The 16,533-nt window shown below is 45.1% G+C and overlaps 1 long non-coding RNA gene across 1 annotated transcript in view; it reads right to left on the bottom strand.

The window, feature by feature from the left end:
• LOC142010593 (uncharacterized) overlaps window positions 1-9,934 on the bottom strand; it is a 116,169-nt gene extending 106,235 nt beyond the window's left edge. The window contains exons 1-2 of the long non-coding RNA XR_012644841.1: window positions 9,890-9,934; window positions 7,137-7,352 (exon numbers count right to left, since the gene is read on the bottom strand). This is a non-coding gene — a long non-coding RNA (uncharacterized LOC142010593). The remainder of the gene's footprint in view (window positions 1-7,136; window positions 7,353-9,889) is intronic.
• Window positions 9,935-16,533: the final 6,599 nt, after the last annotated feature.

Here is a 16,533-nt window from a genome sequence, read left to right on the forward strand (position 1 = left end):
TGACAACAAATCATTGACTACTACTCTTTGAGTAGGGTGTGTCAACCAGTTTTGCATCTACCTTATTGTAATTTAATTTAGACCGCATTATGCTGGTTTTCTTACGAGGATAGAGCATGTCAACAGCCTCCCCAAATCTACTAGGTCAGTAAACATCTCAAATAAGGAAATTAGGTAACTTGTCATTATTTATTTTTGACAAATCTTTGCTGGATATGTATTACAATTATCAGATAATCACAAATTGATTGATTTATAATTTGGTCCTGTATTTTTCCAAGTATTCAAGTTAGCTGACTGGTCTTTAATTCCCTGGGTTCTTTGTTCTCATTTTTAAAGATGAGTATTATGTTTGCTTTTCTCCAGTGCTCTGGGACTTCTCCTATCCTCCAAGAGCTCTCAAAAATAATCATTTCCAGTTCTAAGATTGCTTCAGTATTTAATCAGGTCCTGCCAATATGAATACAGCTAAATCATCGAAATGTTCTTTAACCTGTTCGTTACCTAGTTTGGCTTACATTCCCTCCTCCCTGTTGTTAATAGTAATTGTGTTAAGTAACTGGTCACACTGTACCTATTTAATGAAAAATCAAGCAAAGTGTACATTAAACACCTTACAGTTCTTGATGTCATCTGTTCGTAGTTCTCCTCCCCCATACTTTCCTTTGTCTTTCTCCTGCTTTCAATGTATTTATAGAAGCTTTTCTCATTGCCCTTTCTGTCTCTTGCTAAGTGTAACTTATTCTGTGCCCAAGTCTTCTGATTTCGTACCTACTTGATTTTATCATCTCTAGATCTTGGGAGAAATGACCTTTCTTAAGCAAAAGGCCAATTGCCTGAGACAGACAAAGGTAGAACTCAACCTGTCAGACTTCCAAGTGAGCTTGCTGAGTGCGAAACCATGGTTGGACAGCTCTCCAGGTTGCAGGAGTTCTTTGCAGTACCACATAATGCCAAGTGCCTCTGTGCTACCAGCTCTCCTGACTTCTAAGCAGCCAGAGCAAAGTTTGAGACTTCTCAAGTGAATTGATTCCTTGGTGGGAGAAAAATAAGCCAAGTTCAGCTTGAAAAATCAGTTTGTACACCAAGAAGTATGTGTGTGCCTTGCAGAAAACATGTGCGCTGAGCAGATTGTTCTTTAATGAAAGAAACTGCTTTGCACATCACCCACTAAAACAAGTCTTGTTAAAAGGCCTTTATCTTTATCGTAACATTTAGAGAAACAGTTGAGAAGAGAAAGGTCTAGCTTCAGGAAGACAAATGGCAGAATGCTTCTGGACTTAAACAAGAAAAACACCCCAGAAGGGAGGAGAGAGAGAGAGAGAATGTAAGTGAACGTGTGAGGTTGAAAGCAACAGGTGTAGGTCCAGCAATAGGACAAGTGACTAAGTAGACACAAAAGAAAATTCAGAGTGAAAGGCTGGGCTGGAAGCTCAAGATTCCTTTCAGATCTTGTGCAGCAGAAGCTGAGGACTGATAACTCCATATTTTACTAACAGAATTACATCTGTGCCAGAAAAAAGGTATCTCTGTACCTTAAGGAAGCAGGAATTAGGGCAACCAAGGATTTTAATCAGTTCCTGACATTTTCAGAGGGAGACACTTATGTACTTATTACTTAGGAATAATTCAGGTGAGAAGATCCATGTCAGGCAAGAGTAAAGAAGCAACAAATCCCATTCTGTGTCTCCCACCAGCTGCTTTACTTTATACCTAGTACTACAACTGACTGGAGACTAAGGCCTTGTCTACACCAAGATGTTAGATTAATTTACTGTCATTGCTCAGAACTGTGAAAAAAAATTGCACCCTAAGTAACACAGTTAGGTCAACATAAGATCCTCCACCTCCCATGCATATGACTAGGTTAACAAAAACATTCTTCCATAGAATAAGCTACCACCCCTCAGAGGGGGGAAAATGCTTTTGTCAGTGTGGAAGGTGTCTACACTATGGCATTACACTGGCATAGCTGCAGTGTTGTAGTTGGGCCACTGTGACTACAGTAGTGTAATGATGCTTAAAACAGTAACCACATGCCCATGGCAAACATGTTAGATTTTTCCACTTTAATATCCAGTTAAGAATAATTTGAAATGCACAAATTACAAAACTATAATCTGAAAGCCTTAATCCTCTGCAGGAGACGAGGTAACAGAACATAACTGATCACATCTTATTTGAGAAATACAATAAGAAATTTTGACCTAAACTGAATTTGTTATTTTCCTAATGGACAATAGATGCTGCTAGCTGTTTGAAATGTGAAACTCCCCATAACCTCAGTTTTTGTTTGTTTTGCAGTGCAGTGCATGAACAATAGAATCACATTGTGTTCTAATATGATCTGCATTGTTTGCTTGTTTTGAACATTTAGGACAGGCTGCACCTCTCAAATCCAATTGTCTCTCATCTGGCAACATCCACAGTCTGGCAAGACTAGAGAGTACTTGCTAAGGCTATGTCCAGTGCAAGAGCCCTTCCTGATCTGCAGCAGTGGAGATGGATTCCAGAATCCTCTCTCACCTGGTGGCAGTATGGGATGGGAGCAGGAGCACCCACCTGCCTGCAGCACTGTGGAGTGGAAGCAGGAGTCCTTCCCCTCCCCCACCCCCCCGCCTGCCCTTTGGAGCCAGAGCACAGAGCTGTAGTCCCCTGGCTACCTTATGACACCTGGGGGTAGGGGCTGGAGCCCTGCAGCAGCCCTGGAAGCCCAAGCTGGGGCCAGAGTCCTGGGAGAGAGAAACTGGTGGCTGGGGCCTCAGCAGCCTGGGAAGCATAGGGCTGTCTGGGGGCAAATTCTCGTGTTTGCAACTGTCAGGTCCCGGCCATGCTGGCTGGACAAGGGAGGTGCAACCTGAAATACAAGTAGAATATAGTTTACTCCGTGAGTAGAGACCCAAGTTGGGCTTTCACTTGCTAATTAACTTGGGCTTTTTTCTGTATAAAAAGTCAGTATTCTGAAAAAGTTTAAGACTTTATTTGACTTGGGTTCCATGTAAGCAACAGCCCCCAGGGCTGGTGACACACTTGACTGGGCCTTGGGCAAAATGGGAGGGGGGCTTGGCTCAAGGCACTGTGGAAGAGGCAGAGGCTTGGACTGAAGATTTGGGGCTTGGGGCAGCCTCCCCTCAATCCCAATCCCAATCCCAATGTGCAGTCACCAGCAGTGATTTAAGGGGCCAGAGCCTCAGCCCTTTTTAAATTGTCAGGCCTCAGGGCAACTACTCCTTTTGTCTGCCCCCACATCAGCAGCCGTGACAGCCCCTCTCCCATAAAACCAATTTTGACTGATAAATTCTTTTCAAGATTATGTATCAAGACAGAGAAGCCACAACTGCACTCCATTTCTGGCAGAAGTTACTCTGGATTTACAGCAGCATAACAAAAGACAGAATTTAAGGACTGCAAACTAGGCCAGTGTTATCTTCCCCTAAAATCCCACCATAATCTCCAAAACCTCCACTGCATTCTCCCAAAGGCCACGTCTACACAAGAAGCCTCCGTTGACAGATGTCACTGTCGGAAGGGACTTCCTGGCAAAACTTCTGTCAAGAGATGGCGTCTACACATAAAAGCAGATCGAAAGAACAGCCCACTCCGTTGACAAAGAGAGCAGGCAGACTGCCCAGCCCTCTCTCAACAGAATGGCTAAACCAGAAGCCCTGTCAACAAAAGGGCCCCAGAGCATCTACACAGCTATTTTGTCAACAGAACACTCTCTAGAGAGGTGTTATACCTAAACGGGGAGAGGTATAATGCTGCCGGTGAATCTGCCAGGTTTTGTACATGAACCATTGACAAAGAGCATTTTGCGTGTAGAAGCTTCGCAGTTTTTCCCAACAAGAGCCCAGTTTTGCTGGAAAAAGCCTCTCATGTAGACCTAGCCAGGGCGTTTAGTAGTCAGACAAATTCTCAGTTGCTTTTTCCAGACATTGGATTTTCCCAGTGTTATATTTCAGTGATTGCTAAACGTGAAAAGAAAAAAAAAATTAAAATTGGACAGGCTGCTATCAACTTTAATAGGCCATTAGAGAATCCAAGCCTAAAGTCACAGTGTTTAATGGTTGGAATAGGACGGTCAAGCAAAATGCTATCTTCTTCATTTGGAGTCTGGGAACAAAGCCAGCCCAGATAAAAAGGGGCAAAACAATTATTCTGACAGCTGTAGCAGACCACAGTGATGTCAAATGCCAGCCAGGCCAAAAATTCAAACACAGTGCTGCAAGTGGAGCATGCTTGGACTGTACACTGATGGTGGGATATTATCTACAAATGATTAAAATGCACTGACATCTCAAGTACTTAGTATTCAACATGTGCTTCATGATCTCTTGGAGGCAGGAGAGGATCTTTAACAGGTAAATTCAGTTCCATTTGGGATGCCCAGAGTCTTTCAGATGTTAACATTAAAAAATGTGAGCAACTGTCCACTCTGTGTGGGCATCAAAGATCTCATGGACTTTTCAGAGCTGCATGGATATACTGCAGAATTCCTGATCAATGTGCCATCTCTCTCTGATGTTACACACTATGGGTGTAGGTTGTTCAACCAGCTGTCTCATCAGATCCTGGAAGTGGCAGTGTGTGTAACCCATGCACCTGTGCATGGTTCAATGTCTCATGCACTGGTACCTAGACCACATCACAGAGAAGGAATAAGTGTCCTCTACAGCCCAAGCTGAAAGCTAGCTGAACTTCAGCTCAAGTTGTACAAGCACTTGTACTAAGCTGGAGAGGTCCCAGGTTCAAGTTTGCCTGTGGGTACTTACAGGTGCTTTGGGAAGAATGACAGTAAATATACTAAATGTGAAATACTTCCTATCACTGAGCTTCTTCCCCACAATGAAATAGTTCCAGGGCTGATGCTCCACAGTCATATTAGGATGATAAATCATGAGCCACTGTCACCACTTGATAATGCTGAGATGTAATACATTGAGATGGCAGTTCATCATCAGAAGTGGGTAGACAAAAGTTTACATTCATTTGATTGTCCCAGCAATGATGGATGCTTTCAGTGTCCTTGGAATTTTTACATACCCAGTGCAATTGTGCATACATATTTTATTTGCAGGCTGCTTCTTAGCATAGGCTGAAGTTTCTAATTAAAAAAAAACAAAGACAAATCCCACATCTAAATTTTTGTGTTCTTCACACTAATAGCTTTTCCTCCTGTGCCTCATGAAGTAAATTGGGGAGAATTGATTTTGCTACAGTGAAGCAACTATCCACAGCTCCTGCTCCCTAAATGAAGATTCCAGCTCATCTGTTTCAGCCATTTGCTCTACTCAGTTAACACAAACCTCTCCCTAAAACTGCTTCTTCCAATTTCAAACCCACTCCTTGTTCAAAATTAACACAATGACCTCTTTGCATTGGCTCCATTACAGTGACAGAAACCTACCCACAAAATTCCCAGCTTACTGAGATGCAGATCTTGGCTAACAAATGGAAATAATCTTTGTGTGAGTTAGTGAAAGTCGCAATTATTTCATCTGTCTTTGCCACTCAAAATTGTCTTTTACGCAAATTTCAGTGTATGGGTTGTTTAGCATATAAGTATTCAACACAGCTGAATGGCAGTGTCCTACCAAGAATAGGATGAGAAGTAATGGCTTTAGATTGCAGCAAACGAGATTTAGATTAGATATCAGGACAAACATGCTAACTATATAGATAGTTAAGCACTGGAACAAGTTACCTAGGAAGACCCTGGACTCTTTATCATTAAAGGCTTCTAAGAGCAAGCTAAACACCTATAACGGAATGTCTTGATATATTTGGTACTAGCTCAGTGCAAAAAGGGGGACTGGATATCCTCTGAGCTCTACATTTTTATGATTGTGTGGTAGTATTCAAGATGTGATTAGACATTGGTAGCATGAATGGATGACTTTATCCAGGGGTGGCCAACCTGAACTTGAGAAGGAGCTAGAATATACTAATGTACTTTGCCAAAGAGTTAAAGTAATAAGTAGCCCTCATCAGCTCCCCAACCCCTACCACCTCCTGCCCACTGGCAGCCTCACTTATCAGTACCTGCCCATGCCTCCCTCCACCTCCTACCTACTGTGATCAGCTGTTTCACAGCATGCTAGAGGTGCAGGGAAGGCAGGGAGGAACAGTGAGGAAGTGACAGAATATTTTGAAATAACGCTGCTACACACAGAAATGTATTTCAAAAAAGCACGGAGCTATTTCAAAATACACTGTCTAAACACATAGGTCTGAAAGGGGTAAGTAAATGCAGCCATTTGAAAATGCTAATGAGGCACTGATATGAATATTCAGCACCTCATTTGTATAATGGTGGCCATGCAGAGCATTGACGGTGCTGCTTTTGAAATGTAATATAGCTGTGTAGACAGGGTTCCTTCAAAAGCAAATCCTGATTTTGAAAGCACTCTTCTCCCTAAAAAAAACTTGGGCTGAAGAGTGCTTTTGAAAATAGGGCTTCCTTTTGAAGGAACCCCATCTACACGGCTATTTTACATTTCGAAAGCAGCACTTTCAACACTCTGGGTGGCTGCCATGATGCAAATGAGGCACTGAATATTCATATCATCACCTCATTAGCATTTTAACTGCTGCATTTACATACCGCTTCCGAAAGGGAGGGGAAGCGTAGATGTGGCCATAGTGTTTATTTCAAAATAGCACCTATTTTCAAATAGTTATTTTGAACTTGGTGCTGTTAAGACAGGCTGTGTCCACACTACAGCTCCCTTTCGAAGGGACAACTTTCAAAACTTAACGTTGAAAGACTGCCTTTCAAAACGGAGCGTCCATACAGTCAAACAGGGACTGAAGGTTTGACTCACCCTTTCGAACAACCCCACACACACTTTCGAAAGAGAGCATCCACACATCCCAGGGCACTCTTTCAAAAATACAGGGGCAGAAAGCATCACGGGCAGGGTCGCATGATGAACGAGCCCTTCCAGGGCCTCCACCTGCCTTCCCTTTAAAGGGACCCCATCCCAAGCCTCAGCCTGCACACACTGAGGGCCAGCTAGCTGTCCCCAGACATGCAGACCAACGGAGAGAAAAGAAGCCCCCAGCACCCCCCCGGAGCTCGAGCAGCCCCCACCATTGAGACTGTGGCTGGCGCAGCTGGTGTGCACACCACCTACCTGTGGGTTCCTCCGGGAAGTCAGGTGGGACATGGACAGATGGGGCCTGGCTGGACAGCCCGGATAGGATGTCGATGACGAGGAGCCCTTTGCTTGAGGCCGCATCATCGCTGGTGGGGTCCAGTAAGCATGTCATCTGCAGGCACCTGTTGCCGGCTGCCGGTCCCTGGCGCGCCTCGCCCTCCGTGACCCTCTCTGGCTTGGTGTTGGGCTCAGCTGTATCCAGTATAGGGACAGGGGGTGCAGCCTCCTTAGACTCCAGGAGACAGTGGAGCTCTTTATAGTAGAGATAGCTTGTGGGAGCTGCCCTCGACCACCCAGCTGCATCACAGGCCTTGCAATAGCCCTGGCATAGTTCTTTAACTTTTGACTGGACCTGGTCCAGGGTGCAGGTGGGGAGACCCTGGCCAATCAGGCCTTGGGATAGTTGCTCAAAGGCCACAGTGGTATGGCACCAGACCCTGATTTGGTGGAGGACCTCCTCATGCTCCCATAGGGAGAGGTGGTCCTGGAGCTCGGCCTCCATCCACAAGGGGGCCCAGTGCTTTGGGGCCTGGCTCACCTCCTGGGAGGGCTCCCCGCTCTCCTTGGGGGAGCCATGGGGTGGGTTGGGGTCCAGGTGGCTGGCCATGGGGCCGGGGAGGGTGATGGGCTGGCTGGGGTGTCGTAGCAGGAATTCCAGCAGCATGGGCTCCCTGCTGTTTACACGCTCTCAGCTTCCTGACTGAGGTTTGTGGGAGCCTGCGTCTTTAAATGTGGCCAGACACTGGAGCCATAGAGCTCCTCTTATGGTGAGAGCAGCACAGCTGCCTGCCAACTGATCACTGCCATGGAGGACTCCCTCTTTCGAAAGAGCCATACACAAACTGGCTACACTTGCTAATTTTTTGAAGTGGGCCACTCTTCCCACCATGGAAACAGAGGAACAACTTTGATGTAACGGTCCCATTCTTTTGATGTTACTTTCAAAAGATTGCGGGGTGTGTGTAGATGCTCCATGGGTTATTTTGAAAGAAGGCCATCTTCCAACCTCAATTTCAAATGTCCTTGCTAGTGTTGACGCAGCCACAAGGAATAGCATGTATTTCAAAATAGCTATTTTGAAATAAGCACTATCCCATATCTTAACAGCAATTATTTCAAAATAAAATGAAGAAGCAGAAATGTAGCACTTTAAAGATTAACAAAATGATTTATTCGGTGGCCAGCTTTCATGGGACAGACCCACTTTTTCAGATCCAATAAGTGGGTCTGTCCCACGAAACCTCATTACCGAATAAATCATTCTATAAGTCTTTAAAGTGCTACATTTCTGCTGCTTTGTTTTGCTGGAGTACAGACTAACATGGCTGCCTCTCTGTTATTGTTTGAAAATAAGGAGTTCAAAATAGGCGCTATTCCTCCAGCAATAAGGTTTACAGATTTCAGTATAACACATGCTCTATTTTGAATTTATTTTGAAATAGCATGTTTGTAGCGTAGACAACAGCAAAGTTATTTCAAAATAACTGATTTTCAGAATAACTTTGCTGTGTAGCCCCAGCCTAAAGCTAGTGCTACACTGTAGTCATATCTTAAAATAACTTATGCAATTTGCAGTGCACAAATTGTATAAGTTACTTTAAAATAACTATTTCAAACTTCCCACTACCCGCTCACAACAAGAGGTAGTGGGAACGAAATACCATGCTCAGAATAGCCCTGCTATTTGAAGCAGTGTTTACAGTGTACCCATAGCCTCAGAGTGCGAAAGGTGGTATGCAATTTTCCCTGGTTATTAGGGTGAGGGCTTGGGCAGGTTGTGTGTTGTGTTGGTGACAAGAAGCCCCTACATATATTAAAATTGGCCCAGGTTTCTGCCATCTTTACCAAGTAGAATGGTCTCTCACCCACAAGCACACACACACACAGACTCTTACTTGCATTTACAGACCCAAATTCTGCACTTATATGAAACCAGAATCACCTGACGCGTAGGATGACCACATTTCTCTATGCCAAATACCGTGGGCGCACAATGAGGGTGGGGCAGCTCCCTGGCTGCCCCATACCATGGGGCACCAGAATGGAGCTGACGCCCCATGGGGGAGCTCCCCAGCTGCAGAGGCAGGGAGGGGTTCACCAGCTGCCCCACGCCTCAGGGTCCCAGGGCTGGGGTTGCCGCCCTGCAGGGATGCTCCCAGGCTCCAGTGGTGGCTGCCCTGTAGGGACTCCCACTCTATGTGGGTAAGAGGTGCTCCCTGGCTGCGGGGGCCAGCTGTGGCTTCTAGCTGCCCCATGCCTCCAGGTGCCATGAATGGGGCTGCCACCCCTCAGGGGACCTCCCCAGCTGCCTCACTCCTCAGGGTGCTGGGGAGGGTGACTCCCTAGCTGTGGAGAGTGGCTGCCCCATGGGTGCAGCCCCCCTGGCTGTCCTACACCTCAGGGCACTGGCCATGGGGCTGCCACCCCACAGGAGAGCTCCATGGTTTCCCCAGGCCTTGGGGTGCTGACAACAGTGCTGCTCCCATGAGAGAGCTCCCTGGCTGCTGGGTCTCCTTAGCTGCAGAGGTGGCTGCTCAGAAGAGGGGAGAAGGGGCGGTTACAAGAGAGGCTGTCCTGTGGCAGAGATTGGGCTGCCGCCCCCCAGTGGTCTCTCTGGCTGTAGGGGCAGCTGCTCCACAGAGGGGCTGCCCAGCATTGGTGTGTACCCCTTAAAATCTTAGGCAGGGACAAAACACACTACCCTACCCCCTCAACATACCCTGCCTTACCTCTGTGGCAGGGCCCCTGACTTCCTCTCCTGCTGCTGCCTGTACTGGCCAGTCAGTATGATGCTGTCTGCCCAGCTCCTGATTGATTTTACTTGCAGCTGCAGCTGCACTGCCATGGGGGAAGGGCGGCTGAGCAGAGGGAGTGAATATACAGGACAGTTAGCCTTTGTGTTTAAACACAAAAAAAAAAAAAAATGTGGGATGCCTGCCTAAAATACAAGACTGTCCCCATGAAAACAGGACAAATGGTCACCTCATCGGTGTGGCGTGAGGGGTGTAGCTGAAAATCCTGCCCTTGCTCACTGAGCCATAGTAGAGCTGAAACTGTTGCTCTTTCATTTGATAGGAGTCACTGATTACTAGATGTATAATTGCAGCAGAGAGAAAATGGGGCTGCTGGGCATTAGGAGAGTTGTAGTGTCTGGACACCAACACAAACTTTTCCACAGTCCAGAACTGGGAACATTAAATTTTGCTGCTGACTCACCCTGGCTTAACTTGTGCATCCACCTTTGCTAGGAATTATTGTGTATGTTTTAAATAAAACCAACTGAGAGAACATTAAAACAGAAGAGCAGTCATGTAGCATTTTAAAGACTAACAAAATAATGTATTAGGTGATGAGCTTTTCACAGAATCACAGTATCATAGGGTTGGAAGGGACCTCAGGAGGTCATCTAGTACAGCTCCCTGCTTCAAGCAGGATCAACCCCCACCAAGTCATCCCAGCCAGGACCTTGTCAAGCTGAGACTTAAATCTTCGAGGGATGGAGAATCCACCACCTCTCTAGGCAATGCATTCCAATGCTTCACCACCCTCCTGGTGAAGTAGTTTTTCCTAATATCTAACCTGCACCTTTCCCTTTTCAACTTCATACCATTACTCCTTGTTCTGCCATCTGACAGCGCTGAGAACAGTTTCTCACCCTCTTTTGAGCTCCCCTTCAGGAAGTTGAAGGCTGCTATTGAATCACCTCTAAGTCTTCTCTTCTATAAACTAAACAAGCCCAAATCCCTCAGCCTGTCCTCATGGGTCTTGTGCTCCAGACCCTTAATCATTTTTGTTGCCCTCCACTGAACCTGCTCCAGCAAATCCACATCCTTTTTATACTGGGGGACCCAAAACTGGACACAATATTCCAGATGTGGCCTCACCAGTGCCAAATAGAGGGGAATAACTACTTCTCTAGATCTGCTCGAAATGCTCCTCCAAATGCACCCTAGTATGCCGTTAGCCTTGTTGTCTACAAGGGCACACTGTTTACTCATATCCAGCCTTTCATTCACCATAACCCTAGGTCCCTTTCCGTCGTACTGCTGCTGAGCCAGTCGGTCCCCAGCCTATAACAATGCTTGGGATTCTTCCACCCCAGGTGCAGGACTCTACACTTCTCCTTGTTGAACTGCATCAGATTTCTTTTGGCCCAGTCCTCCAATTTATTCCAGGTCACTCTAGATTCTCTCTCAACCCTCTAACGTATCTACCTTTCCCGCTAGTTTTGTGTCATCCGCAAACTTGCTGAGAGTGCAAGCTAATCCCTCATCCAGGTCATTAATAAAGATTGTTAATAACACCGGCCCCGGAACTGAGCCTTGCAGCACTCCACTTGAAACCGACCGCCATCCAGATATTGTGGGACGGATCCCCTTCTTCATATCTAATAAATTATTTTGTTAGTCTTTCAAGTGCTGCAGGACTGCTTTTTTGTTTTAATAGAATACAGACTAACAGGGTTCTCTGTCTGTCACTGAAATAACATTGTCTGCAGCTTCTCCCAACAAGGCAAAAACTTTTAGAGAAGTTAAAATTTTTCACGTGGTTCTGAAGTCAGGATACTCTGATCAGTTCACATAGACCTCAGCAGCCAAGTTCTCAGGGAACTGGTTGAACTGACATCATGGAATCATTCTTGTTACTGTACTTCAGAGCTATGAAGACTTTATTAACGAGCTGGGAAGTAAACATGAAACAGAAGCTTCATTAACTAACTGGATGGGGACCTACCCCCAGAATACCTGTAGAAGCACAGAGCATCCCACATAATCAAAAGAATAAATAATATCTCTTATTATCTGTGTCAAGCCATATGAAGCATCATTCCTAGGTGTTCGGCTTGGAAGATACAGAAATATAACAACTGCCAGAATAAATCAAACACAGTAGTCAATGTAATTCCGTATTATGTCTCAGGCAATGGTAAGTACCAGAAGATTCATGGGATGGTGCAAAAGACCTTATAGTGGACAACCATGGTATACTTTCACAGGGAAAATTTCTTCCTAAGTTGCTGTCTTATTGCATGACCTGAAGCAAGAAGAATTATATTAGACAGTCTTCTTTTTTTCACTCTGTCTAACGCAACTGTTTACATTTTTCCATATTAAATATCTATTCATTTTTTCAGTCTTATTGAACTGTTGGTGTCAATGGTAATTTGTAGCAGTGAATTTTATAAGCTAATTACTACATGTAAAAATATGTCCTCTCCTTATTAAATTTGTTAGCTTTCAATTTCATTGAATGTCCTCTGCATCTGGTATTGCATAAAAAGACCACGAGTGGGGCCCAGTTTATTTTCCCTACATTGTTCAATGTTTTATATACTTCTAGTTTGACCCTTGTGATTCATCTCCTCTCTAAATTAAATAGTCAAATATTTTCAATTTTTCTTCCTATAGAAGTCTTTGCAAACATCTAGGCTACATCAACACAATAGCTATCTCTCAGCAAAAGCCCAGTTTTGTCAGAAAACCCTCTCATGGAGATGTAGCCCTAAGCATTTTGTCGCTGGTCTCTGAACCCTTTCTATTTCTGCTATACTATTTCAAACATGGTATCTAGGTGAGGGCATACCTGTGATTGATGTAATCATTATATCATCAGTATTATTTTGTATCCCTCTCTTTGAAGGGGATAATATTCTGTAAGCTTTTTTTTTCTAGTACTTTACATTCCACAGAGGCCATGACTGAGCTGTATTTATAATAACAAAGAGATTTTAGTTGTTTGAGTGGAGAGTGGGTGGGTAGATGGTTAGTTGATAACAAACCCAGAAATGTCTAGTAATTACTTTCAATGTGTGTTATGCTGATCTTTATGAAGTCTCTCTGGAATTCCTCACGGCCATCTTTGGGCTTAACAAACTGAAGTAAGACTGTAATCATGAGGTGCTGCCACTTGGTAGTCCATTCCTTCTCTAGATCATTAATAAATAATATGCTGAATTACACTGATCACGCTATGGATTCTTGGGGCACAACCCTGTTACAAATTCAGCCATGCTAAGAATTCAACACTTAATCCTTCTATTTCCTGTGACTGCCAATTTTTGATCCATATTAGTAATTTCTGAAGGCAGCAGAGGAGAAGCCATGTACCCCCAAGGCTGGGAGTTCTGCAGCCACCACTCCCAGGAGGAAACATGGGGTAATGGTGATAGGGGTCTCTCTTCTGAAGGGGATGGAAGCACCCATCTGTCACCCTGACATGACTTCCTGGGAGATATCTGCTGGCTAGTATCACATATCTAGGAATTTATGGAGGGTTTCTCAAGGATCATCCAGATTTCTGACTACTAATGTGGGTACTAATGATACTGTGAGATATCACCCAGAACAGATCAAAAGTGACTACAGGGCTCTTGGAATATGGGCGAGGGAGTTTGGAGGGCAAGTGGTATTTTCTTTGATCCTTCCAGTCAAACGTAGAGTCCCAGGCAGAGGCAGATGCATATTGGAGCAGAATGCCTGGCTGTAAACATCTGGGCACTGCATTTCAGGAAAGATGTGGATAAATTGGAGAAAGTCCAGAGAAGAGCAACAAAAATCTTTAAATGTCTTGAAAACATGATCTACAAGGGAAGATTAAAAGAATTGGGTTTGTTTAGTTTGGAAAAGAGAAGACTTAGAGGGGATGTGATAACTGTCACGTACCTAAGAGGTGGTTGCAAGGAGAAAGGAGACTTCTCTTTAACCTCTGATGATAGGAAAAGAAGCAACTGGCTTAAACTGCAGCAAGGGAGGTTTAACTTGGACATTAGGAAAAACTTCATAATGGTCAAAGTAGTTAAGCACTGGAATAATTGCCTCTGTCCCTGCAGATTTATAAGAGCAGGTTAGACAAACATCTGTCTAGGATGGTCTAAATGATGCTTTTCTGTTGCCATAAGGGTAGGGGGCTGGACTTGATGACCTCTCATGGATACGTTCAGTTCTAGTACTTCATTGTATTTTGTAAGATTCTATGACATCCTTTCACCTCTAAGTAGATAGTTTCCTTAAGGCAACAGTTCCCAACCTTTTCCAAACAGGGACCCATTTTGACAATTCAGGAAGACTTGGTGACCCAAGACAATTAAAAAATGGTGGGGGAGAGGAGAGGCAGTGCTGTAAGTAGCTAATTTTGCACCTGAGGCAAAAATATAAAATTGTGCCCCCTCATGTTTATGTATTCATAATAGTTATTTCAAAGAAAAGGGGAAATATATTAATAAAGTAATAACACTACATTTACTATAGTTAATCAGATTTGTGGTGGCGGAAAGACACTCATCCCCAAACTGCTCCCTCTGGCTTAAACCCCACAATCAGGGGCTAGGGGAGTCTCACTTTGGAGCTAGGAGTCACTCAGGGGCTGGAGAGGTCTAGGGGAGTCACACTCAGGGGCTGGAGGGGCCTACGAGAGTCACACTCAGGGGCTGGAGGGGCCTACGAGAGTCACACTCGGGGGCTGGAGGGGCCTACGAGAGTCACACTCGGGGGCTGGAGGGGCCTACGAGAGTCACACTCGGGGGCTGGAGGGGCCTACGAGAGTCACACTCGGGGGCTGGAGGGGCCTACGAGAGTCACACTCGGGGGCTGGAGGGGCCTACGAGAGTCACACTCGGGGGCTGGAGGGGCCTACGAGAGTCACACTCGGGGGCTGGAGGGGCCTACGAGAGTCACACTCGGGGGCTGGAGGGGCCTACGAGAGTCACACTCGGGGTAATTGTCACTCAGGGCAGGAGGGGGCTAGGGGAGGCACACAAACCCCAGCCAGCAGCACCAGCCATGAGAACTCTGGCCAGGTGTGGGGGGAACCCCTACCCCCACAGCTGGAACTCTGAGGGGGTGCAGAGCCCTGGGCTGGTAGCCCCATCAGCAGGAATCCAAGCTGGGCATGAGGGCAGGGGAACCCCAACCCCTCGCAGTTGAAAGCTGGCTGGGATGCGGAACCCTGAACAGCAGCACCACTTGCAGGAACCCCCACCAGGTGCTGGTGGGACCCCATAAGCCTTGAACTGGCAGCACCAACCAGGGAACTCCATCTGGGTGTTGGGGGGACCACTGGCAGGAGGGTGGAGCTCTGACCAGTTCTCGGCCCCCAGTCCCAGGCTTAAGCCTGCCAACCCCCAACCCCACCCCACCCCCACCTACCTCACCTGAGCTAGATGCTGTTCCTTTGGCTCCCTAGCTGTCTGCCTTATACCTTCTTCACATGCAGGTGGGCAGTTCCCTGCCCTGCATGGCTGAAATGGTACTTGATTTAATTGATTGGTTTAACTGCCTGATGGCTGTTAAGCCAATTAAGAGGTTGAGTACCTTTTCAGTGTGAATGGCTTTTTAAGAGCCACCTGGGGAGCTGCTCAGCCCAGCTGGCAACCTTTTCAAATGTATTCACAGCCCATGTTTGGGTCACAACCCATAGGTTGGAAAACCCCACCCTAGTGCATTCATAGGAGGGCTTTTTGGAAATCCAAAATAATTTTATTAACTGCTTCTTTTTTACCCGTTATTCTGTTCACATTACCAGAGAAAGCTACTAGATACGAGAGGCGTGGATTTTTTTTTTAAATAGAAGTCAGGCTTGTTTGTCTCTATCATGACTTATCAATCTACATTCTGTAATCTAATCTTTTGTTATTATTTTGATCCTTGATCTACCACTTTTAGGATCACCTGTACGACCTTTAAAACAAAGGTGTAATGTTAGTCCCTTCGGTTTAGTTGATTATTTTCATGAGATATTAACTATGTGTTTCTTAGCAACTCAGTTTTTGTACTCCTTCAGTACTCATGGATCTGTGTCACCCAGTCCTGTTGATTTGTTACCATTTCAATTACCTACTCCCTCCAGCATCTCCTCACTTACCATCCTGACTTTTCACATTGCCACATCTTTCTTACCTGAAAAATTAATTGTGAAGTGAGTGTCTCACCATCATCATTCTGTGGCATACACAGAATCAATTAAATCATTTAGTTTGTCTATTCACTTATCCCATATATTGCATTCTTTTCTCCCTTGTAATGTGATGGAATCAACTACTTTTTTTCTCACAGATACCTTATTTTCTCCAAAGCCTTTCAGCATGTCTGTACCTCTACATTGCTCTGTAGTTTGTTTAATATGCCTGGTGTTCAATATATTGAAAAACCTAAGCATTCAGAGACTTTACATTTAGCCAGAAATGAGTTTTGTTTTTTAGTACATTGAGCCTATTGCCATTAACTTCTGAAAAAAAAAAATCTGTCTTCCTGAATGCATATGTGTGGTCTCCATTATAACAGCGTTTAATCACTTGGTGATGGGGACAAGCCAGATGCCAGCTCTTGCCTTTAGGCCTGAACAAAGCCCTGACAAAGTGATTGCTGGAAACTAGTCT

This window comes from Carettochelys insculpta, chromosome 3 (assembly GCF_033958435.1).
Source record: "Carettochelys insculpta isolate YL-2023 chromosome 3, ASM3395843v1, whole genome shotgun sequence".
In the NCBI taxonomy this organism is placed as follows: domain Eukaryota; kingdom Metazoa; phylum Chordata; order Testudines; family Carettochelyidae; genus Carettochelys; species Carettochelys insculpta.